The sequence below is a fragment of the Episyrphus balteatus genome, chromosome 2 (assembly GCF_945859705.1).
Source record: "Episyrphus balteatus chromosome 2, idEpiBalt1.1, whole genome shotgun sequence".
Taxonomy (NCBI): domain Eukaryota; kingdom Metazoa; phylum Arthropoda; class Insecta; order Diptera; family Syrphidae; genus Episyrphus; species Episyrphus balteatus.
This window is the reverse complement of record NC_079135.1, coordinates 121,255,549-121,282,882: the sequence shown is the minus strand read 5'-3', so window position 1 is coordinate 121,282,882 and position 27,334 is coordinate 121,255,549. Positions and strand designations below refer to the sequence as shown.

General features: G+C 31.0%; 1 protein-coding gene across 1 annotated transcript in view; it reads right to left on the bottom strand.

The window, feature by feature from the left end:
* Nucleotides 1-27,334, bottom strand: part of LOC129908499 (putative uncharacterized protein DDB_G0277255) — a 96,012-nt gene that overhangs the window by 59,067 nt on the left and 9,611 nt on the right. The window contains exon 2 of the mRNA XM_055985020.1: nt 8,086-8,126. The gene's annotated coding sequence lies outside the window, so the exon portion shown is untranslated. The remainder of the gene's footprint in view (nt 1-8,085; nt 8,127-27,334) is intronic.

Genomic DNA, 27,334 nt, shown 5'->3' with positions numbered 1-27,334 from the left:
GGTGACTTTAAACAGACGACTGACATCGTGTCGTCGTAGTCGTTGCTGGCTACGAGAATGCTGACTATACAAAGAGTCGATAGCAAGAGATTATTGCTTTACGATGAGCGGTCATTATAGAGTTCGTCTTGAACACATGTGTTTTTTTTTTTCGGTTTTGTATTATTATTTAATCTAATGCCGCCTTAGTTAATGATTCCTCCGGTCTCAACTCAACAACATTCACACTTTACTACGAGACGCGATGGCAATCTGTTTCGAAAATTGCACAACATATCGCCTCGAGCTCGAACCTAGGTCTGATCTTTAACTCATCACACATCAAAGATGAGATGAGAGGCCAAACGAGTGTTAAGACTTTTAATTGAGTTTCGTGAAGTTTTTTTTTTTTTTTTTTTAATTTTCCGTTGATAGCTTGGACACTTTATATAGTTTCTTACAACAACAATACCAAATTCCCATGGTAACTTATGGGTGTAGAGTAAAGTTGAAGACTTAAAAGACTCATTAAATTATGCGCTATGTAAGTGGCTAGTAAGTTGAAATAAGCCAAATTAGATGATGAATTTACTTTTAAATGCATAGTCTTTTTGTGATGGAATAGAAGATTGCTTAAAGCTATGTTATTTAAGTTGTTAATTTAAATGGTGTTTAAATTTGGTAGGTATACAAACCTTCCAAAACAATTAATTTTAGGGTTAAAGATCTTATTGCTTTCAACGGGTTTTTCATCATTTATTATTTAACAGAATTTTTAAATACAAATTTTTTTTGGTAATTGTTGCATTGCTTGAAGTCTTGGGACTTGATTTATGGTCTTATTCGAGTCTCGAAATTTATTTTTTCTTGAACGTTTAAGCTTAACTTTAATTAACTTCACCCAACTTTACAGCTCAACGAGTGAATTAATTGATTTAAATTAAATACTCCCAGATTCTTAGAATCTTTTCAAGATTTCATTTGAAATCAAGGCTTTAATTTGTCAATAAATTTACGTTCCATTAAATGTGTCATAATCTTACAAACTCCAATAACACTCCCCATTTTCAAAACAAGTTTCAAATAAAATCATATTTTTAACAAACAAAATTCCCCATCCTTATGACGATGGTGATGATGATTCGTTCAAAGACAAAGACATTTCTATACAACGACTACCCACAGATTTCAAGTTGAATGAAAAGAAAAAAAAACAAATATTTAAATTTATACTGGATGCAATTCAACTGGCATTCTAAGTTCGTAAACTTCCAACTTCAGAATCTTGTCAGCGGCAATAACTTTGCAATTTTTATCAGAAACCTATCCAATATAAACAGTAACTGCAGAGGCCGCCACCTTAAGTCCAAATGATTCAAGAGAATATATACTTTTACATACACAACAATTCCTAAGTGTCACTCTTGGTCTTAGTGTGGACAGTGCAGATGACGGCAGAGATCGCGAAATGGCGATCGACGACGCCTTTTGCCTTTGGTCTAACCACACATGCGCCATAGACAGGGACGGATTAGTGAACTTTCACAATATTTTGCTACGTTCAATTTTTTTCAAAAGAACACCCGAAGAAATTAATCTAGGAAAAAATCGCAGTAGCCTTCCTGATTCTGTAGAGAAAGACCGGGCGTCAAATCTGGTGTTTCTTATTTTTGGCTCACAAAACTTTTAATAGGAAAAATTCAGTCATTGTTTTAAGAACAGTATTGAAAAAATTTATCGATTTCGGCGAAACTAACAAAATTTGAATACCAATATCTTAGAAACAATTGGTTCCACAGAGAGGATTTTCGGACTCCAATTTATTGGAAATTTTATGAGTTTTAAAGGCCACAATACACTCTTATTTCTCTTATTAAGTCCTTAGGACTAGATAAAAAAAATTGAAAAACATTTTGACATTTTTGACAATTTGATCCGAAAACTTAGGACGTTAATTGAGCCATACTTACAAACAACTGGTTAAAAAAATCAGAACTACCGGGTTCCAGATTTGGCGCACGATCTGAAGGTCGTTGTAATAATTAACAAAAGTTATCAAGTAATAAATCAAACTACGAAATGTGCGGAATTCAAAAATTTTTTTTTTCTGTTGAAATTTAAAGTATTTTAGTGCAATATTGGCAAACAAGAAAACTAATTGAGCTACAAAATTGAGGTTTTTGGGTTTCGTCTAGGTCTATGTTACTTCAAAATTCTGCAAAAAAAAATTTGAATTTCGCATTTTTTTGGATTTTGAAAGCTTACAAAATTGGGGTTTACATCAAAAATCTTGTTTTCAAAATCTACAATTGATGGCAAAAGAAAAAACTTGAAAAAGCGATTTTTTAAAAATGCACTTCTGAAACTTTAAGTTGAAATAAAATTAACTGGGTGAAGCTACAAAATTTATTTTTGCGCAACAAATATGTATTTAATTAGCTACAATCTTGGGCATCAAAAAAATAATAATTTTCCTATTTTCGTCAGCTAACTTCAATCATATTTTAGCGGAATTTCGAATATCAAACAAACGGGAAACTGACGAAGTTATGAATACCAGAGTTATGAAAGATAAAGTTATGAGAGTCAAAGTTATGCAAAACCGAAGTTATGAAAAACCGAATTTATGAAAGACAGAAGTTATGAAAAATCAAAGTTACGAAAGACCGAAGTTATGAAAAACCAGAGCTATGAACACCGAAGCTATACAACGTGGTGTTTGGGTTGGCAACCATTGAGAGGAACAAAGGGTCCCAGAATAAAGTCTATTTGAATGCGAATGTCGGTGAAGTTCTTTATCGTTTTGTGAACGTAATGGCTTTTTACAGACCTTAAATCGAAGAGTACTTTTGACCGCCAGTTCCTTTTTATAGATTTAACAGTGTGCTGCGAGTTCTTCCATTTCAAAAAGTAGTAGAATATCTGTCTTGCTCCGCACTCGTACACTTTGTAAAGGTCTTGATAGACAAAAGGCCCGCCACATAGTAGTCCTCGGTTCGTACTGCAAGGTTTTCTCCTCTGTCAAGCATCGACATTTATGACTACTAACTGGGTTTTCGGGGTACTGATCCCAACAAAATTTTTACAAAGCTTTCGATTGAATTGATAGAACGTCCCTTTTCTCCAAAATATCGCTGATAGATAAGAATTACTTAAGTTCTATACTTGGGCGTAATTCTGCTGGAGAGAATACAAAAGCCAATGTTGATGGGGTCCTACAATAATTCAATCTGTTTTTCGATGACCAACGAGACCAAAACAAAAAAAAATGGAAATAATTCTGACCTAATGATAAATTTAGCAAAAATATTCCTCCAAATTACCCCAAAATTTACGGTATTAAACTCATACAAAAAAACGTTTAAATATCGATTTATCGAAGAATATTTAAAATGGCTTACTAGCCCTGCTAGACTTAGTCCGCTCCTGATCACAAACACTGTTTTTCTTATTTTAAATCACTTAACCTCGACTGAGCTATAAAATTTGCTCAAATCCAAACCAAAAACAAAACCGTCCACCAAATGTGTCTTGCGAGCATTGCGAAAAAAAAAACCAAACAAAAACAACAAATAAAAAAAAAAAAGTCTTGTCCTAGCAAACATCTTATCTCAGTTTCCAGCACACTAAAACGCAGCAAGATACTAAATCTCAGGCAGCTGCCTGTGCGCTGAGCAGATGTAGATGATAAACACTGGTGGTTTTGTTGTTGTTGTTGTTGTTGTTGTAGTTCTGTTTGCTTATTTACTATGGTAGATGGCGCGGTGGGCCGATGAACTATGTGGTGAATGCATCACGTAAATTCATTAGAAGGTCCCGCCGCCGTACTCAACAACCCCTCCCCATCTAAAAATCGAACGAACGCGCGAACGTGTGCACATGCGCACTCTGACAGCACATTTCACATGCGTTTATGTCTACATTTTGGTTTCAGCGAATTAATTTAGGTGGTGTCTGTATAGAGTTATACCTTGCGCCATTTTGTTTTGATTTTATTTTTTATCAACAACACACGAGAATATAAAAAGTTGAATAATTTACATTTTCGGTGGGATTTTTTGACGCAACGCGGAAACCATTTCCGAAGGTGGCGAAGGTGGTTTATGAACGCGACCCCTTTTTTTTGTGTGTGGCGACCGACGGTTCTCACGTGTGCAAAAAAGAACCGGCTTTTATTTTCAAGTCAAATTAAAGGTACGTACTAGTACGTTTAGCCACCGCAATGCGCCGCCTCGCCGTCAATTGATTGCGCAACAAACTCCTCTCTCTTTCATGAAGTTATAGCAATTTGGAGTTGATTTACAAAAAAAAAGTAAGTTAAGTATTTTGTGCAATGTCCGTTGATGCCCGCAAGGGGGCTCTGTCGTTTGGATTTCTTTTTTTTTTCTTATTTTAATTTTTCAACTCGTTGATAATGATGATGATTGGCAAGCCATATTCGAATAGGCCACAACTGGTGTGTGAACGTCAATCAAAAAGTTAAAAATAAGAAAAAAGAAGAACCTATTTGGAAAAATTCGCAGACATTGCTTAATAATTTGAAAAGTAAGTTTTTTAAGCTTGATTATTATGAATCAACTTTATGCGATGGCTTAATTTTTGCAAATAAGTTTTCTAATATTTCATGCGTCAAATGAATGCTCTTTTTGGCTTGATGATTGAGTACCTGCTTTCAAAAATCGTATATCTTCTTGCATTTAAGAGGTTTGAATTATCTGACAAGTAATTAATTAATTTTGACGTAAAATTCAAAAATACTAACTCGATACTCCACCTTGGATGGTGTGTATTATCGAACAGCTCTAAATAATGATTTGTGATTAGTTTTGTTTGTTTACACAGTGGAAAGGGTACATTTTTTTTTGTTCAAATTATCATCTACTAGTGGGTGATTATATATTTGTTCACTCATAAAAGAAATCACGAGTGCGTGGAATATATTTATACCGGAAACAGTATTTCACGATCAAGCTGTCACACAGTAGAAGAAACGAAAATAGCTATTCGAAACATATTTTTGTTTGATGGAGTAGGAATGATGAGTGTGTGATTTGTCTGTTATGTGTGAATTAGTTTATTACTTTGCCTTCAGGGAGTAGTCGATGATGGACCTTTATTTTTTTGGCTATCCAATCAATTTGTCTTATGACACTGTTTCAAGGCAGTATAACAAAACATCATCATTGAGAATTTTTGGACTAAAGTTACATTTTGAAATTCATTCACAGGTGTAAGCATGGAGTGTGTCGGACTATCACTCAAGTGTGTCGAGTCTATTTCCATTCATTTGTATAGTAAAACCACAACACATGGCAATTAATGGAATGTTGACCTTGGAAAAATTTTTTTTTTAAATTCAAGATAATTTGTTGTCATTTTAGGTATATTGTATATGTGAGAAAGCTAAGAAAACAGCTTAGAATAGAAAAATTAAAAAATATTTTGGTATTCTAAGCTCATTTCCGTTTTTTAAGTTTATTCTGATAACAGGCATCTTAAATACCCTATTTGAATAACAACCACTTTTGAAAAGTTTTAAATATTATCTTATTTGGCTTTCTCGGATTAATTTTGGAGAATATGCTAAATTATCGATTTATTTTATACAATTAACTTTAACAGAAATGATTTCATTGAAATTACGAAAAACTGCCTACTTTAAATCAAAATGGTGGCTTAAAAATATTCGAACCTTGTAAATTTTTTTCTAAACAGGTACCTAGTTGAAACTTTAGCTTTATTTACATCAAAAACGTTTTCGATCTAGGATTTGGGTTTAACACTTAATTTCCATTTTAAAAGAAATGTCTAGGTAATTATAGGCACGTAATGTGACAAATCGGTAGAACGTTCTTCAGAGCATATATTATGCTGATTCTTGGATTTTTTTTAGATAAGCAAACAATTTTAAAAACTTTCTTATCAATTTTAATTTAAAAAAAATCTATTTTTTTGTAAACAAGTTACAAAAACTTAAATAATGCAAAATTACAATGTTCAACAAAACTGAATATCAATAAACAAAATTAAATATTTTGAACTCTATTCCGTAGTGAAACAAATGTCTATATAACGTAATTTTAAAATTGTTATACCTCAAAAACGTGACATCATAAATATATTTCGTTTGAATTCGGATTCGAATTAAAATATAAAAATTTAAAGAAAAGTGGGTATATTTTGGAATTGAGAAAAATAAATACAAACCTATTCAGTTTTGTTGAATACTCTGTTTTTTTTTTTCTTTCATAGTTTTTAAATTTTTGCTTAAAAACATAGTTGGCCATAATATAACACCAAAATAGTCGAAATTGTTGCTAAAATGCTTTTTACCAATTTCGAAATTTCATACCAGATCGGTCTTTTTTGCAATTTTTATATTTTTTTCATTAAAAATCTAAGATCAAACATCTTTATGAAAGGCTTTTTAAATATCAAAAGATACATACATATACCTTTACAAAAAAAAATATTGCTTTAATGCAAAATAAATAGTCGATTCTAAACACCAGTCAAAGCCCCATTTGACCTTGTGCGCGAAAAGTGACTCAATATTGATCTACACGTATACGGAGTGTAAATGATATCTTAAAATTCTTTTCGTCTTTATATCTGGAATAGTTTTTGATATCCAAGGTCAAATTAATATTTTAAATTTTCGACCTTGATTGCTCCAATTTTTAAGACCTTCAACAAATTTTACATTTTGTGTGCTCATATGCTCATGAATTGTATACATTTTAGCCTTAAATATACTCAGTGATCCTAATGGTTTACAAAATATTTTCTTAAATCTCCAACAGTTTCGAAAAGGAAAATTTGCTCAAATTTAAATTTATTCTAAGTTCCCCTATTTGTGTGATTTTCACTACAAAAAGTTTATTATCAACTCATGAGCCAAAATCAAGATCTATTGAATTTCGGGCACTGTCTACTGTTGTGAAAGGTAACCGAACTTTTTATTTTTGAAGCCATTTTCTTCAAATGTGGCATTAAAGGATTTTGAATAGTTCGTTAGATAGAAATTTTATTTTGTATGAATAAAATTAATAGTAACTCCCAGTAATAGAAAGTATCTTTTCCCAAAAACTGCCAAATTTAGTAACTTAGAATGGATCGGCAAAAAATCATTCGACTGGTAATATGATCGACCAGCAGCAATGTAAGGTCATGAAACGTAATTAAGTTACTATAACAATTTTAAGACTTCTAACAGTTAGGAGTCTAATAAACTGTTCGCGATAGATCTGAAAGATCCGGTGTAGTTTTTGATTTTACCGGGGAAATATGTGATTTTACGAAGTCCACTCCTGATTTTGCTGAAGCGATTCGTGATTTCACAGGGGAAACACATGATTTTACCAGAGAAACCTGTGATTTCACCGAGTCAACCCTTGATTTTGTCGGTGAAATTCTTCATTTTTCACAAGTTATCGTGATTTACCGGAGAAATCTGTGATTTTAACGGATGAAACGTTATGTATTAAGTTAAAAACCTTTCTCTATCAGAGAGCCAAGATGTCAACCAGAACAAGCCAACTGTATTTGCCATGAGAGTCTACGAAAACCAAGGAACCTCGATTTTGTTGAGTATTGTTAACTTGAATTAATAAATGATTGTAAAAGAATGATTTTAAAAAAGTGAAAAAGAATCCTACCAAATTCAAATTACTCATTTGAAAAGTAATTATATCAATAATTTAAATCGAGTCTTGCCCACTTAGATGAAAATTTCATCGCATACAACAAAAACATCTACGAGTTGTCAAATTCTGTTTCTGACCTGAAATTGAAACCAAAATTGCAGATGGACTACACGAAATGTAGAAATCCAGAAGTTAATTATGAAATCTTTATTGATTTTTTTTCCTTGCACCACTTAAGGCTTATGGGCCTCCATAATATCAGGCTTTTATTGTCTAATGTTTAATTTAAGATTCCAGATATAATGGAACTATGTACTTAGGTACTGGTTGGTTAATAATTCATAATATTGATAAATTTGACCCAAAAGTCTTAATCAATAAAAATATTTAAACAGGGTTTTTCCTTCTGGTATATCAGAAAACTATAGGTGTTGTTTTGCAATTTTAAAATATAACTTACCGATTTCTTTTAGTTATTCCACTTAAAATTTCTTTCCAAATCTGAAAAAGAAAGATAGAAAATCTAATTATTATAAAAGTCAACATTTCTTTCAAACATAAATGTCGATGTAAAAAATAAAAATACAATAACAAACAGTTAAAAAGAAAACATTAATTTAACTATAACAACTTTGCCGGCCACTTATAACGTTTTTTTTTTTTCAAAACAGTCCACTTCCCCAACCATAATATAAAAGATTTTTGCACTGGTTCATAATCGCACTCATTGAGTGCGATAATTTATATTTAATGGGTTTCACCTACATTTCCGATCTCATTCGTTCACAATAACTATAATTATGTTTGTTTTTTTCTCACGCCTTCTCCCCTGCCTTTTTTCTTTAAGAAACCCAAGTAGCTGTTAAATTGGTTGATATTGAAAGCAAAGAAAATATGAATAACACAATATTTTATTTCATTGCTCTCCAATTATCCGAATATTTCCCAATCAAATCAGTTACGCATCTAAATTTAATTTCAATCTGAAACATTAAAAAAAATGTTTGCTAAATTGAAAATTTTGAAACCTTTAAGCCCTTTAAGTGAATTAGTCACACAACAACATGATATTTTGGTAACAGACAAATTTTATTCACTCAAATAAAGTCATTGTCTTACATAAACCCTTTAAGTTCCTTTTAGCTGTTTTTTTTACGCCCTCTGATTTGTGTTAGATAAATACTTTTTGGTGCTCATGAGGCGTGCCAAAAAACAACATCTCTATCCGTGCTGACATCATTGTAATTGTTGTTATATCAGTTTCTCTATAAAGTAACTCAGCGTCTTGGTAAAGAGATTTTGCATTAAGTTCCATCTCTACGTAAGTAGGTTCCTCCTATGTAAACTTCCAACTTTTGAGTCGAGTCGAGGCACCTTCAAGTAATTTCAATTTATCGCCAATTAATTTGGTGGCTTATGGTAGTGCGGGTGACTATAGAAAATAGTTGTTTCAGCTGAATATATACAACAATATGATGCCTTACAAATACTACTAAAATCTGAAGATCATAAATTGGTTTCAGCAACATTTTGTTAGGTTTTCTATGCGGGCTTTTGTTGTTTTGATTTGATGCGATTTCAGTGTCTGTGCATCTTAAGATGGAAACACTATAAAACTATACAGACACAAAGAGTATTAACGGCTTAGTGTTTGGCACTCGAGATGGCAAAATTTAATAGCAAATTTATTACTATGTCCCGGTTAAGTATCCCACGGATACTGAAAAAATTGCATCATTTAATTTGTAAGCCTATAGTTTTTTTTGTTTTTTGTAGAGACGATTTTCCACCTACACGTCTGGGTTCATCTTTTTTAAAATTTAACATGATTCTTACACGTGTTTTTGATGTAACTATAGGAGTGAGCTTGTTTTTGTTTATGATCTAAACGCACCTGGTTTTATGTTCCTATCCAATCTTTTCTTTATTCTGGCAGTGTAAAAAATATATATTTCAAAAATCTTTCAAATAAAACCATTCAATTCAATTTGTTTTTTTATGGCAAGATCCCACCCAAAGAAACAATTTGATTCTAGGAAAAATATTGAGGTCATGTGTCATATGGGAATTCCCTCAGAAAGTGAGAATGCAAAAAAATGTGCATTCTTTGCTTTTTGCTAAGCATATAACACATATATTTTCAATACACTGGTGGACCTATTAAAATGAAAACCTTTACTCATGAACTTATAATTTGTTTAGATTTAATTTTGAATTGAATTTAAGAAGCGATTTTTTAATGCTTAATCAGTGACAAAAAATTGCTCGACTCTTAACATAAAAAAAACTCGGCACAAAACCAAAACCGCGAATCTAAATTTTTGGACATTTTCACTTTAATGCGTCATTTTACTTGTCCTTTTACAATCCTCCATATGTTGCCTAGCAGCCTAAACTATCAATGTCCGTTGCACGAGTTTCCATTAGTTTGCATGAATTTTCAAAACTTTAAATCAGTTTTTCTCAAAACTGCAATTTTGCAGATTTGTGGTTTTGGCTTTGTGCCCGCAATATAAGAGGAGACACTTAATCAAGCAACCCTAGTTTATAGGAAATATATTGAACAAATGGTTTGGCTGGAATTTAAAATTGATTGAACAAGGTCCAAAAACCCCATGTTATTCCCATAAAAAACTTCAACCACTTGGAGGCACAAGTTAGAATTAAGTTAGAGACTTGAAACTTGGGGAATATTTTTTTTTTAGTTTATTTCCAACCATATAAGATCTAAGGAGCATACAAATTTTAATTATTTAAAAATAACGGTAGCATAGATTCCGCAGTTTTGGTCAAATTCAATTAAAAAATACACCAATTTGTGCCTAGACAAATATTATTTCAGAATATTACCTAACTTTATTTGTTTGTTTTATTGTGCAATAAAAAATGGGTAAGTTGAAAAAATTGAAGAAAAAAATCACTTTTTTAAGATTTATGGGATAAAAACCTACACTTTATTTGTTTAAAAAATAGACTTATATACATCATTAAAAAGGTCTAAAAATGCTCTTTCCAAAAACGTAGATCATATTGAGAATTGTTTTAAAAATGACTGAGATGTTCATAGATTACCTCGTCAGGTCGGTAAAAATGGTTTTTTTGTAAATAAATAAAAATGGTGGGTTCGAAAAATATAACAAAAATATTTGTATGCATATGAACAGCCTATAATATGTAATTTATAGAGTGTACCTATTTATTTTGTAGCACAGTGTTATGGATAACTTCCCATTTTCGTAGAAATTTGGAATTTGGCACAGTGATGAGTTTTTTGGTTCATACAAAAGAAAAAAATTAAAAAATTGAAATTTTCGTTCAGTTTTAAAACAACTTTAAAAATTGGGAATTAAAAGAAAAAATATTAAGTAAGCTATCATATCTTTATTTAAACGAATTTATGTAGAAGTTAATCATAGAACTTTTATACCTCTGTCCTTTTTGTATCAGCATGATTTCAACACAGAAGATCTTAAAAATATTTTCGGATTAGCCGCAACAACAACAACTAGAGTTAGAACAGCCTACACACAAATACAACTTGCGTAGCCGAACTAATCAATAACTTTTTACGGCAGTTTCCCGATGACACCACGCTCAATGAAACTTGATACGAAACGTTCGGGGTGAGTACAAAAGTAAGCGACTTCCGAAAATATTTTTAAAGTATGTCTGTAAGAAACTGCGAAAACCTTAAAAGTTATAAAGGTTCTTTCTTATAGTTATTATCAGATCAAATCATAAATTAAAGAGGAGTACTACTCAAGATAACATACTTTTCCAGTTACGGATCAGCGAGAAATGAAGATTTTAGAAGTCATGGAGGGTCAGGAATTTTCGAATATTCTGTCGATTTTGCAAATTGCAAGGCCTTGAATTTTATAGAGTTCACTATTCTGATCACATTTTTAAGAACATCATTTAATTCTGGCGGTAGTACCCAAGATGCTACAACTTGTCTACGAAGAAAGCAGTGCGTCCATGAAAGAGTTTCTATTTTGCAATTAATCCACTTTTGTTGCCTTATGCTAGTGTAATTTACCTGTACAAATTTTACACAACATCATGCTCCATGGAAGCATTTTTTTTTTAGTTTTGAAAAAAAAAAACAATGTTATATTTTTTTATTTACTGATACAAACTTGTCGAGAATTTTTAGCTCAACTAAAGTTCCATTCATTTACAACTAGGAAAGAAAAACATTTGAAAAAAAAATCTCAAAAACGAAAACTGCAGTGTGGGGACTGGGGATTGCTTGTGAAACAATAAATAAAAACATTAAGTTTAAGAAAAGAAGAAAGTGTACTGTTGACAAGCAAACGATTTTCAAGATATGGTTGAATTGCGAGAAAAATCATATTTTACAATTTACTTGTAATCATTTAATACAAATATAATAATAAAATTTCACATGAAAATTTAAAATGTTTCTTCCTAACTTTCAAATACACTTAACATTTGTAATACATAGACTATTATTTAGAAAAAAAGAAACTTCATAAACATTCAAATCTTTAAAAACAGGCTTTTCATTATTCACGCAAGACACATGTAACAAGTAAACAACAAAAAAAAAAAACAATAACAAAAAAATACTACTCTTACAAACCAACAGTGCATGAAGAACTCATCACTCATTTCATTGAAAGATATTGCTCGTTATTTTTTATAAAGCTTCATCTTTTACATGAAATTATTTCCTTATACGCATCATAGATGCGCTCTTTTTTAGTTTGCAACAAAATAATTCCATCGTCGTCTTAAAAGGTAGGTATTTTTTTTTTATTAATATAAAGACTCTCACTCTGTAAATTGCATGAGTTAAAAATTAAAATAAGAAATAAAATTTAAAAAAAAAAAAAAAAACATTCAACATTCCTTCAATGGAAAAGAGTTTTACTTTTAAAGCAATTTACACGAAGTATTCAGTTCAGCAGACTCTCTTTATCTTCTTCGAATTGCCACACAGAAAGTCTTCAAAAATAGCAAAGCATCTTCAAAGCGAAAGTAATTATCATCGCACAGATCGGAAATAGAAACATGTTGTTGTAGTTTTTTTTTATATTTGCTCCAGTACTAACTTGCAAGCTTCATTGTCATATTATCCGAAAAAGTTTTTTTTCAACATTTTAATTGTTTTTGGATCTAACTTCTTCGCAGTTAAATTTCTCCATAAAAGTATTGAATATAAGTGAAAAATGCTGCACTCATATCAAATTAAAATCTATCTTTTGAGATTTTATCTGAGAATCATCACTCTGATGGTCTAGACAAAAGTTTAATGGCCTATCACACTTCGAAGGCTGGAAAGAAGCACATTTACTTAAAAAGAATATTGAGACTTGAAGATAGAACCTTTTTCTTCTGGAGATTCCAAGAATGGGTAGAAAATTTTGAAATTTCAAAATTTTCTTGTAAAATGAGGCCATTTTTAAAATTTGGTCCATTTTTTGTTTTAATTTTAATTATACTGTTTGTGCCTTACCAAGTTAGAGTCTACAAGTTCAACAGCCTCGTTTATTTGAAGTAAGTGATCATCCATCAAAATAATTTCAAATTTATTTAAAAACGAAAAACCCATTTGAATGTAATTATTGTTTAACTTCTGACGTGATTCATGATGTATCGTTGTATCTTTTTTTTTCCTTTCCTCACACATTTTTCTATTGCTAAACATCTAACAGTAAGTAAAACCACAAAAAAAAGGTACATAACCTTTTAAAATTTTAGTTCCCCGCAATTAATTAAGGGTGCTACCAAAAAAAAAAAATAAAAAAACACGAGGCAATTTTTGATAAATCGATTCATAACGAACTTAAATCAAAATTTCATTACATTTTAAGCTATTGGTAATGGTTGCTTCCAAAAATCCTGTTACATCAATAACGATAAAACAACATTGGTTTATATAGATAAATTCAAATTGGGAATCGTTCATTAATCTTTTTTTTTGATTTTTGTTTTGTATTTTCATTTTGATTAGTTACCTATTGTTTAACAAGCAATTTTCCATGCTTTATTATGTTTATGCTTTTGTTTTTTTTTTTTCCTTTTTTGTTTAGCTTCAGAAGCATTTCAGAAGTCATTTACATAATATTTCCATTCTGTTTTTGTGATTCATAAAAAAGTATTAAAAACCCTTTGATAGATTGTATTCATAGAAAAAAAGATGCAAAATAGATTAAAAATATTAGCAAGTTTGTATGTCAGCTCTTTTGTTTTGATGTTTTTTTTTCGTCTTCTTCTGTTGTTGAGGAGAAAATTAAATTATGGGCTTGGCAGGTAACGGAATTAAAAGAAATCAATTTTTTGTTGATAATTCAATTATGTTAAGTGAAATTTTTTACGAGTTTCTTTTTATGACATATCGCAGTTATTTTTCACACATTTAAACAGTTTATCACAGATTTTATGTTTATCTCACTTTGAATACAAAAAGAAATTAAGTTAAAAATAGTAAGGGATAAACAATTAGATACGTTAAATGTAGTCCAAAATTATTAATACTGTAATTTTTAGAGAGCATATTTCAGATAGAGGAAAAAAAAGCAAAATGTTCTTTACAGGTAAATAATTTGATTAGGTTGAAATTGTTTTTGTAAATAAAGTCATTTACATAAATACAAACAAACATTGGTTCCACTTTACAAACTGCTTTCAGGACTGCCGCGGGCGTATAGGCCCCGAAATTGGACATCTTTGTTAACTTTTTAAGATTTCTTTGATGAAAGAATTTAATGATTTTGAAATTTTATGTACGAAAACGTTATGATAGTCCTCAGAAAATGTGAAAAAAAAAACGTTGAAAAGGTCACGCTCTTTTTGACCTGCCTTTTTGGATAAAAAGGGAACCTTAAAATAAGATGATGCCCCCCTTAAATCCCATCCTCTTAAAACAATACGATTTCCGCTTAAAATAAGTGAAATCCACTTTCATTCTGTTAAATTTAAAGTGAAATTAATTTTATTTTAATATGAATTTTCATCTTAAGAAACCGACAGTAACAGTATTTTAAAACTATCAGCAGACTTCAACTTTTATTGCACTTTATCATACTTTTTTGCAACAGTGAGATAGGCTGATGGTAAAGCACTTGCCTATTAGACCAACAGTTGTAGGATCGATCCCTAGTACCTGCCAGTTTTTTTTTTTTATTAAAATGTTCCCACATAAAAATAAGATGATATTCCGCTTAAATTAAGTGGATTTTTTTTTAATTTGCACATTCTAGAAATTAAAAAGGTGTATCCGTTTAATTTAAGACAGAATTGTTCTGATACGGAATCCGCTTGTTTTTAGGTATTTTTTTCCTCCATGTACTCGAAAGGTTCATTGATGGTATTTATTTATATTTTTTTATAAAACAAATCAATGCTATTTCACAATATTTATCTACACCTCCTGTGGTATTTTCAAAAGGAGTTTGTGGTCCTAAAGAATATCCACACTAATATTGACATTTTCTTTTGAAGTGAAAACTTCTTTAGTATCGTAGTGATTTGAAACACGATGAAAATTTTGTATAGGTTGTCATTTGAAAAAATGGATTTAAAGGTGTTAGAAGAAAAAAAAGATTTTTTTTTTGCTTTTTTCATGAAAAATGATTGTTGTAAAAATTTAAGTATGGCTTTATTCTTTAGGAAAATTTTTAAGCTTTTTAATGATGTAATTTTTTTTTTTTCAAGAACAATGATTTTTTTAAGGTTTCACTTCTACCACGTGTGAATTGCACACATGTTTTTTTTTCACTCCTTTGGAATCATCATCAACTCCTTAAATAACTCACATAACTCATCTGGTTATGCAGCTGAAAAAGTATGTTAAAGAATGCTTACAATAATATTCCCTGCCAAAATGGTGATGCATTTCACTAACCTCAAACGAAAGCAAACTCATTTCACTCTAAATTTAGAGTTATGCCCGCGTATGCTTTTCTGCTTTGCGTGACTTTCTATCTCATCTCACCTTCATTCATATATCCAAAACCAATCCAATATATGTGTTACACTCTTAAAATAGTTATTTTTCTTATTTGTCAACAACTACTATACAAGTTCCTTAAACTAGAGCTAATTTGATTTCAATTTTATTTGCAAATCAAGTTTTAAATTTTTTCATTTTCATAAAAACACATCAACAACTACTAGCAGAATGAAAAAAATGCTAAAGAAAGTAAACTCGCATTCCTGAACGCATCCCAAGTGTAACCAGATAAACTTCATGACGGACTTGGGCAAGATTTTTTTTGAAATTTGATCGAGTTGTTTTTGTTTTTTTTTTTGTATAAAATATGATACAAGTTGTTGTAATTTCTCTAAACCAAAAATTAAAATTTCCTTTATACGCACTTTTTTTTTTATTTGTTTCTTGTTTGGCTTAGAAGCGCGTCATTTCAAGGTTTCTTTCGATATAAAGCAAAATCGATGAAGTGAAACCAGACACCGACACCGAAAATCTAGTAGACGAAGACAGTGTTTGGTTATATTTTTTTTTGCACCTGAACGCTACACACTCTAAACTTGAACTTGAAAGTGGGACAGAGTGTGACAGTGTAGATGCGGATGTTTTCCGCAACCGCAAGCCGCATGTCGCTTTTGATGTTTATTACCTTCATCCGTACCACAGTCGCTACCACTACCGCACACACTCGTGTGTCATTTCAGACGTTCAGTATTATAACCTGATTCAGGTTCCTATATAATTATAATTGAGGACAGATTTGATGGGTCTGGTATAAAGGCTGCAGATCGCTGTTGGATATAATAAAACGTTGAAATAGAAGGAGGAATGTGATATAGATGGAGAAATTTCATTCCGGTAGATCCTTTCACATCTGGGGGAGATTGTAAAGATAAGCAATTTGTACAAAAGCGCAAAAAATATGTCCGATCCAAAAAGAACGCTGCTGCTCTGAACCACGGCGAACAACATTTCTAAATTTAGATCTCCCTGCCCGACCGACGCGACGAATCCCTGAGCAGACAATGGTCAAACTAGTTGCTGCACATTCTTATACTTCTTTTACATTTCTTCTCTGCCTGCAGTTAGATCAATGTGGAGGATGAATCTGGCCAAGGAGGAAAATAACTTAAACCAAAGGAAAATAACAAAAAAAACAAAAAACAAACCAGATCAGCTCTGATTGCCATAACAATCTGTTGTCCGTCCGCCGCGGTACGCCCCATAGGAATAGACAACAAAACAAGACGCAGAGCCTCAGGTCTGTCTGCTGTGGGGTGATTGCGCGCGCAAAATAACATTCTCATCGCGACCGACAATGCAATACAGTGAACAGTGGGGTCAAAAAGATACAACTTACAGAGTCACTTTGTCTAGGAATGATTTAGTTCTCCTTTAAGTTTTTTTCATAAGATAAATCGCACACCGGGGCCATCTAGATGTAAGTTCTTCTAAGCCACTTAATTTAAAAACGACCTCACTGTGCTTTGCAAAGCGAAGGAGTTTATCTTTTTTTTTAAAGTCAAACTCTAGCGCGATTTTGTGTGTGCGCTTGCCCGGCTGCAATGGTAAGCATAAATAAATGCACACAAGTCTGTTCATCCTTCATGGGGCAACGCGAAGCCACTCGAAGGGGGAGGTGTAGGAGAGTCACCGCGAAGTCGAACTGGAGACCTTAAACTATTTATTACTAGTTTCAGTGTTGTTTTCGTTTTTTTTTTTTTTTTTGTTTTAAAACTTTTTGGTATATCTTCTAAGAATTAATTGATTCCGTGTAACCCCAGATGCATTATTTTGTCCATGCTCAACTCAACTATACTAAAGGAACTTGATTTGGCTTTAGAGCTAAGTATTTTTTTGTGCCTATACCTAGATATGTGAATGGTAGTTTTTGTTTTGTGTTAAATTACCCGACATTCTTATATGTTGAGGCACAGACATAGAAAAATGTGTATAAAAGAGTGAAGACAAAAAATAAAAACACATTGTTTGCTGTCTAGAGGTTAGGTTGAAGTTTTTTTTTGGTATTTTAGTACAGAGAATTCTAGTAAATTAGTTGATTGATAACTATTTGTTGGTTATAATTTTTTTTTTTTATAAAAGAAACAAGATTGATTTGCTGGTTAACAAACATGTTAGCAGTTTTTTTTTTGTATTGTTAATCACTTCTAGAAGAACTTTGCATAAATCAGTTGGCTATAGTTGAAAAGGTGCAAACTTATATTTATAATAAAATCACTGTTAAAGAACTACCTGTTAAAAGTTACATTAATTAGAGATTAGATCCGAGGCTATGGTTTGCAGATTAAACATAAACTGGCTTGGATGGTAAAAGGTCAAGATTTGGTGTCAATTGAAAGAGAATTTAACGTGGAAAATGAAAATAACAGGGTTGCCTCTTTGAAAAGAGAGAATTTTACGTGGATAACCCGAATTTACATCATTTTATTCTTCATTACTTTTTAGTTTGGTAGAATAAAGAAATATTTTAGAGGTCACACTAAAACTAATATTATGAAAATATAATAAAATAGTTCAAAAAAATGTAGATTTACAAATATGGTAATCATGTTCAGATACAAAAAAATATAAAAAGTCGATTGAGTTTAAGGGAAACGAATTAAGAGTTTGAAATAAGTGATTTTGAGGTTCGTAAGCATTCAAACCGGGTAATTTTTTCAACTTCACTAACAAAATCTATAGACCAACATGTTGATATCATCATATTTGCCAATGGGATTTGAATGTTGTAGGTATGAATTTTTTTTTCGAAATGCATTGTTCTTAACCACCCATAATTTTAAATAAGGTAGGTAAAAGGGTTAGCTAAGGGAGAATTGAAATAATATAAAATCTTTTAATGGAATTTATCAATGAGCAAAATCAAACACTTTAAGAAAAAAAACAACCTCAAATTAAGCGGATTTCTGCATAGTTTTTTGCCAAGATGACTCTCGTCTTAAATTAAGCGGGAATCCACTTAATAATCATAAAAATAAGAAGATTTTAATCTTAAATTAAGTGGATTTCTGCTTCTTTTAAGACGAATGAAATCTTAGCAAAAACCATGCAGAGATCCGTTAAGTTTAAGGAGGTCTTATTATAATAATTAAGCAGTCCCATTTCAAAGGAGGGTTAGGGTCAAAATTCTTCAGGTGTAAAATTTTTTTTTTTTTTTCAAAACTCTGTCTTACAAAATTCTGTTTTCAAAACACTTTTTTTCAAAATTCTATTTTTCAAAACTCTGCTTGTCAAAATTCTGTTTTATAAAGTTCTGTAAAAAATTTAAAAATGTTTCAGAAAATGTAAAAAAAATGCGCACTTTTTACAATTTTCCAAACCGTTTTTTAATTTTTTGCAGAATTTTTAAAATCATCATGTTAATTATTTAAGCAAGATTTGCACAATTTGTTGCTTATTTAATTACTTACTTACTAAGTCAATTTTTTTTTAATTTATATTTTTCGTAAATTTAAATTTATTAAAAATATTGTTAAGAGAAAATTTTTAATGTTAAATATTTCCGAAATATAATTCAAAAACTTATTAATTTATCAAATAAAACTGAATATTAAAAAATTAATAAAGAAAGGAATATTTTGTCATTTTGAAAAATATTTGCGACGGTTAAATTACATTAATGAGATGTATTTTTGCTATATTCTCATTTCGTCATTTTTCAAGAAATAAAAAAAAAACTAATAATTACAGTTTTGTATACCTACAATTTTATTTTCACCTTTTTTCAAAGTCTGATTTTGGGGTTTGCTTTGCGTTTCACTCTTCTCGAAAGTCTTAATTTAACGTTGGAATTTTCCTCGATACCTAGATTGGTTATTGGATAGAATTTCGCACTTGAAAACAACAATTAATTATTATTATTTCTGTAATCAAAGACCACTGTTTTAAAAGTCTCTCTTCATCAATGTTATGCAGCTTATGAGAAAAAAAAAAGCCAGTTAAAAACAGCCAATTTTTTACATGTAAAAAATGAAATTGAAATTACGTAAACTAGTTATCATTACTTTCTGAAAAAAGAAAGAAAAATGATTTCACGAATCCTCGAATGCATTATGAATTTTTTGAATTTTTCTCTGAACCATAATGATGCTTCAATATACCTACTTTCCTGTTCTTAATTTGATTTTTTGATGAATACAATAATACTATACCCGTCTACTTTAAAACATTAACCGCATCATCATCTATCATGTTATTAAAGATGATAATCTGTATATGAGTAGTATAATACCAATCACCAAATCACGCCTCTCATACCTCTCTCATTTTAGTGTTTCTTATTTCGATTTGGAAAAAAAAAATAAAGATGAATTTGTAAATTTCGACGTTCAAATTTAGATATTTTTTGTTTCTTTACAAAATTTTTAAATTAGCAAACATTATTCATCCAGGATATTTGGTATGCAATTGTACTTTGGCTGGATCACGACAGACACAAAAAAAAAATATATATGTAAACAGAATCGTTACGTTCATGTCATGGCTTTCTCTCTCATTTAGAGACATGAAGAAACACTTATTGTATAGTAAAATTGAGGGATTAAACCAAAACAAGATTTAAAAGACTTTTTGGCATTTCTTGTTAAATAATTTTGTTTAAACTCGAAGAACTTGTTCATAAGCAGAGTTGGGGAGTAATCATTACATTTGTAATTAATTACTAATTAATTACAATGCAATTACTAGTGGAGTAATTGCATTGTAATCGAATTACTTTCCCATTACAATGGAAATGTAATTCGAAATGCAATTACAATTAAATTACCGTGTAATTTTATTGTAATTAAAACGATGAAATTACAAATGTAATTACATTGTAATTAAAATTGTAATTTTAAAGTAATTATATTTTAAAAACAAATAAAACCAAAATCTAAACCTTCAACATTTCAAAGAAAAACTATGCCACATGTAAAGGGTGGACCTACAGAGATGGGAGCTGTACCCAAATGTAGGTTAGAGTCTCCGCTACCTTTTGTATTCATTTTTTTTTCAAAATTCCGAGCCGTTGGAAGTTGGAGGCGCGAAAAAGCTTCTGGGAGCTGAACGCTTTGACCTAGAGACATGGGGGTGGTGCCACATGAAAGGTTATATTCTCAGCTACCCAATAGTGGTATAATCCGGTTTTTGGATTTTTTTCAAAATTCCGAGATAATTGCGTTTGAAAGTTGGGGTAAAATTTTTTTTCGAAAAATCCCCGAACCTTTCAACGCTCCGCGAAGCTTAACCGCTTGAGAGCAATTTTTGGGAGTGATGCCAAATGATAGCTTGTGTCATGGGCCTACGCTTTGCACATTGTCAGATTTTTAAAAAATCATCTTCCATTTTAAACCACCGCATCATGCCTATTTTTTCAGAATCGGGCTTAACTTTTGTTTGACCTTTAAGTTCTCCCGGTTTGAGAACGCGTGCACCTACAGGGATAGGAGTTGTACCTAAATGTAGGTTGGAGTCCCCGCTACCTTTGGGCATCAAAAAAAAATTTTTCATTTTTTTCAAAATTCCGAGATATAGCCGTATGTGGCAAGTTGCAAGTTCCATGTAGCAAGTTGCATGTGACAAGTTGCATGTGGCAAGTTGCATGTGGCAAGTTGCATGTGGCAAGTTGCATGTGGCAAGTTGCATGTGGCAAGTTTCATGTGGCAAGTTGCATGTGGCAAGTTGCATGTGGCAAGTTGCATGTGGCAAGTTGCATGTGGCAAGTTGCATGTGGCAAGTTGCATGTGGCAAGTTGCATGTGGCAAGTTGCATGCGGCAAGTTGCATGTGGCAAGTTGCATGTGGCAAGTTGCATGTGGCAAGTTGCATGTGGCAAGTTTCATGTGTTGCATGTGCCAAGTTGCATGTGGGAAGTTGCATGTAGCAAGTTGCAAAGCCATTGTTCCTGATGTACAACACAATACTTCAATCGTCGTCGCTCCCATTGAAAGATTTTCTTCATTTGCGGGCATAATAAATGCGCTGCGGTGAAATAAGTTATCGGACACAAACTTTGAAAAGTTTGTTTTGCTTAAAGCAATAATAAATTACCAGTAATTTTACCGTAACTTTTCGCGTAATATGATAATAGCTGTGTCTTATTATTCTCGTGATCCAGATCAAATCATATTGTTTTCATTTCTCTTACAAAAAAAGAAGGATCTTGCTTTGTTATTGTATAGCTAACAATTAAAATGATCTGATCTGGATCACGGGAATAATAAAACACAGCTAATATTAATTATTTTTTTAAATGATTTTGTTTCATTTGACTAAAATAAAATGTTTAATTTAATTTATAAATTAATTTCAGAGTTTCAATTACAATATAATTACTTTCAAATTCCAAAATATTTAATTACAATGCAATTACTTTTGTAATTTCATAATGTAATTACAATAAAATTACACGGTAATTTAATTGTAATTGCATTTCGAATTACATTTCCATTGTAATGGGAAAGTAATTCGATTACAATGCAATTACCCTGTAATTACATGTAATGTAATTAACGATTCGATTACCCAACTCTGTTCATAAGCCATCACCAGTTAAACTACCAACCTTTTAACCTTAAAGTTCAAAACGAAAAAAAAAAAACAAAACAAACAAGAGGATTAAGATACAAAAAAATTGCAAGAAAATTTAATAAAATTTTAATATAAACATTTTATTATTCTCTATGATTCTGGTTTATTGATAAAAAAAAAAAGTAGAATTCATCTCGTCATTACCACTTTCCCAATTCACGCTCGTATTTTTTTTTTTTTATTATTTCTCTAAAAAAATATTCTTCTTCACAAACGTCTTTTTGCCATTAACGATTAGTAAATTGTGCGCACGCAGTGCAATGGATAGTTTTAAATTTCCATAGCAATAAAATTGAAGATTAACAACACGCAGATGTAAAGAATTCTAGGAAAAGCAGCAAAAAAGTAACAAAAAAAAATTTAAACTTGACAGATTTAATTTCAGATAAAATAAAATGCTTAATTGCTCCAGTGAAAGTAATAAACAATTAACAATTTTTTGCTCGATTTTAGATTTTTACCTACATTTTGTTTCCGCTTAAAAAAAAATAAACAAAAATAACGTACCTACGGATTTTATTTATTTTTTTTTTTTTTTCAATTTCTTTTAGGGTTAACAAAACCGTTAAAAGATCTTCTTCGGTGGATTTTAATTAGAGGAAATTAAAAAGGCAAGCGTGCTCGCATAAAAAACCTGTAGTGGTTTTGTGTAAACATTATAAAAGCTTAAAAGAATTTAATAGAAAATTATTTTAAGTTTTCATTCGGAATTAAATTAAAACAAAAGAGTTGATGCACGAACTCTTTTTTGGAAACTATATTTTTTTATGCTCTCTTTGGGAAGATCTAAAATAATTTATTTGCATACTTGCTGACAGTTGAAAAAAAAACACTCATCTTAGTTTAATATTTGTTTGATTTTCATCACAATTGGCTTTGAGCTTGTTGCAAGATTTCAAAACTTAAAAGTTATTTTAATGGACTTCGACTTGAATTTTTGAACTCACTTAATTTGACATTGTTGACTGTAGGCTTGTGAAGATTAAAATAATTTAAATACATTATCTTTTTGTGAATTAACAGAATAAGCTTAATTCATACCTTCATATACAAGAAACTGATTGAGTGCACACCTATGTTTATAGGTGAGGTGCAGCTGCAAGACTGATAATACCAGCAAATGGAAAAGCATCAGAGTGAAATTTTCATTGCATAAGCAATACAAACTCATCATTTTGACATGAATTCCTGATTGTTTTGAAATAATTCAAGTATTAAAAATGGATATTGAGAGTATATTGGATATAAGAGTCGTGACATTAGTATTAAAACTTTCATTTGGAAAACTATCGGTCTTTGTTAGCATCCATGAATTCTAGTGATCATATTATTATTTTTCTAGAAGATGAAATTCAGAATTAGTACCTACCAAAAAAACTATGACAAAAATGGTATCCTAGTGAAAGTTAGTTAAAATGGTTTATTTACTACTAAGCACTCTTTTAAGATATTGTAGGCGAAAGGGTGGTTTTTTGGGAAATAAGGAAAATAAGGAAAATCCACGATTAGTCCGATAAAACCAATGGTACCCTTACAAAAATTATTAAAAATGTTGTCTTCTCATGGGAATTACAATTAAAATAAGTCTAATAATTTTTCGGGAGAATAGGAGAATTCAAGCTGAAATTTTTCTAGGGAAATTTTCTAGGGTATGCGAATAAATAAAATAAAGAGCTCAATGAACTCTACAAAAATGTGGGTGTAGTTAAAAAAGAAAACTATGACAATCAGACTATATGAGTTCGGCCACATTTAGTGAAAGAACGAAAATATAAAATGGTCCCAGCCATCAGATTCGGGTCTAGAAATAGGACGGGAATGCTTCTCAGATAGCAATAGTTTACTTTTGTAAAGCAATGTCTTTGAGCAACACTAATTTCCTCTATAAACTTCAATAAAAATTCAAATTTGCACCAGGCCTTTGTATTTCTGTATTTTGACTGCGATTAGTTTGTGCCCCAATCCAATCAAAAACCAGAGATTCAAGAAGCTCAAACTTCACATTCTCAGCTCGAGAGCAATAAATTCATTTTCGGTTCAAAATCTTTGTGTCTAACGCCTAACTTTATTTTGCAACCTAGTAAGTTGATGATTAGTTTCAATAACAAATGTGTTCTGCAACATCTTGTATGTCACCCACTTGATCGTTATCTTATTACACATTCAGTATGAGCATGAACAATTAAGTAGGCATTATTTTTATTCAACAATTCCCAGTGAAAAGATACATGTCTTTTTACTTACAAAAAAAAAAACAGAATAATTAAAATAAAAACAACAAGAATTATTGAACGATGAACACAACATCTATTCTTCTATTTATATCAATTAAAGCTACTGTATCATGTTTTTCTAATAAACTTCTTTATTGTTCTCAATTTAATTATACTTGAATTCATGTTTGCGGTTACTTTTGTTAGTTAAAACTGAAGAATAGATAGTTACAACATCACTTAATTGATATTCAAACCCCTTTAACAAACTTAATAATGACTTTTACCTCCTGGGGCGATTTAACCTTAACTATTTATTACTAGTTGGCAAATGTAATTAACTTTAAGAATCTTTGATTCTCATGTCGGTCGGTGATCAAAGTTAAATTTTTAATAAGAAATCTTTCATAACTGTAAACTGGAAGATGACATTCATCTGATCGTTAAACTAGGTGTTACCCTAAATTCAACACAAAAAAAGTACTCATAAAAAATTCAAAATGTGCATATAAATCCAATTTCACTATAAATACCCGTTTCATTGAATCTATGTATAATCCCCGTTACGTTCTTGGATCTGTTTCTTATTTTTTTTTTTACATTTTTTGATCCCGAAGAAAACTATTTAATTCACTGCACGACAACGACATTGCTGAATGACAGATAAACAAAATTACACCGGTCACGTTTGAGAGCGTGTGTCGCTTCTCCTCTTCTCCAAACGTAACGTTGTTGTCGTCGGTCGTCGTGCAACAACATCATAGAAAAAGACAAACAAATAAAACCTCTATTGAGACAATGACAGCAGCACCCAACTGCTGACAGTAGTTAGGTAGTAGAAAAGTTATGTAGGGAGATTCCTCTCTCAAGGTGCTTTTTCCATGCCTTCAATGCACGACAGCAAGCACTTTCTGTCACGCAATACATTCAGCTCTATAAAATAGAGTTTTGATCATTTTTCATTAAGAAAATACCTAATAAAAAAAAAGTTCAAAATTTTATTTGAAATAACTGAATTGCATTAAATTTTTAATTCATAAAATGCGAATATTTCAAAGCAAAGTTATAAAATTGAAAAAGTATGAAGAAAGAAGGAGGATTTTGTCGGTGATTAAACGAATCTTATGTCTATTTTGACAGCTGCTCGTTGATGATGATGATGGGTCGGATAAATGACAGTTCCTCTCTCGCAGGCTGTAGGTCATCTACCTTTGTTACATTTTACGATCATTTCAGAGCATGCAAAAAAAAAAGAATTACGACTTATTATTATTGTTATAACACACTGTCAGTCATCAAGATCATCATCATAATATTGTGGCGAAAAAAGGTGAGAAGGCATTTCACCATACCACCACGAGTCATTGTGAATTTGATTGCCTCGCGCGAACTGAAGAAAATGCTTTGCCCTCATAAATTTTGTGATATTCACTCTGCGCAAAAGATATACTTGCCCGGGAAAACATTGTAGTTTTGTATGATATCTATGATGTCTCTGAAAATGATGAATAGTTTGCGGTCTTCGTATTTTAAAGCAGCTATGTCAGAGAGAGAATGGCTGAATAAATTTAAAACCTTGGCGAATTCTCGAGATGAAGCAGATATATATAGATACTTTATCCATTGTTTGTTGTTTATAAAGCTATAAGAGTTAATGTAGCGAATCGAATCAGGTGTCAATCAAGTTATGTTCTCTAAATGTTTCAAGCCATTCTCATCACGCCTTTTTGTTTAACAAAATGTGATAGATATAGTTTTAGCGTTTTTAGTTTTTTAACAGTATGTTGATATAAAATTTATAAGAGCAGTAAACTGTAATCGTAAGGTACATTGGTTAGAGCCTAAAGAAGACTGAAGTGTGTTGGAGACCTTAAATACGTTCATTTTATTCCTTAGTTTATGAAGCTTGGGTTCTTTGAGAAAAAAAAATATTTTTGTTTAAACTTGTCACTTTTTCTCAAAGCATTCTAAAATAGATAGAAATAATTCTAAAATACATTTTTATTTAGTTTTTTTTTGTGAATTTCTTAATTTTTAACCTTTTTTGAATCTTTTTCAATCTTTTTTAAAAAGGTATTATTCATCCACCTTTTGCAGCACTATTTATCGGAGCGCCTACGTATTAAAGGAGCGTTTTTTAATAATAATTAATAATCATACTCTGAAGGCATAAATCTACCCTTGATTAACACAGTACGACTGATCGGAAAATAGGACATACCCATACATATCAACATTAGATTTGAAGTTCTGAGCTTTAAAATGGGATAGAAAAACAGAGACTGGTAACGCATTACACATTCGTGTAGTGTGGCTAAAATAATAAAATCTCTGTTATTGATGGTGCGTTCAAAATTGGACCCGAGTCACATGGGGGTACTTATACCAAAAAGCTGATCAAAAGTATAAAATAAAAAAGCATAACATGAAAATCACTGCACCATGTGACAATCATATTTACCACGCCATGTTAAAAATTATGTGCTTGCCGGATCGACTTTTTTTCGAATTTTGTTTAAAAGTGTTTTTCTATAAGGCATTCGATTTTTTCTGCCCTGTTCGATTTAACTAGTCAAAAAGTTTTTTTTACAGAAATCAAAGTATATTTCTAATGGTTTTTTGTGCGCTGAGCTCGACTGAAGTCAAAAAAATTCTATCACGTTTTTGAGATAATATCATGCCAAGACATCAAATTACAATATCTCAAAAACTTTGCACGTTAGAGCTATTCTAATACAAGATTCAAATTAAAAAGGTCAAAAGCCATTAGAAAAGTATAATTTGGTTTCCATGCAAAATTATTTCTCGCCAATATTACTGTCATTTACGAAAAAATTGATCTCAAAAATAGTTTTTTTGTTTTTCCAATTTTTCTCAATATTTTCTAAAATAAAAGTATAGTTTTTTTCACACAATCTTAAATAAAAGGTTTTAATCTAAATAACTGCA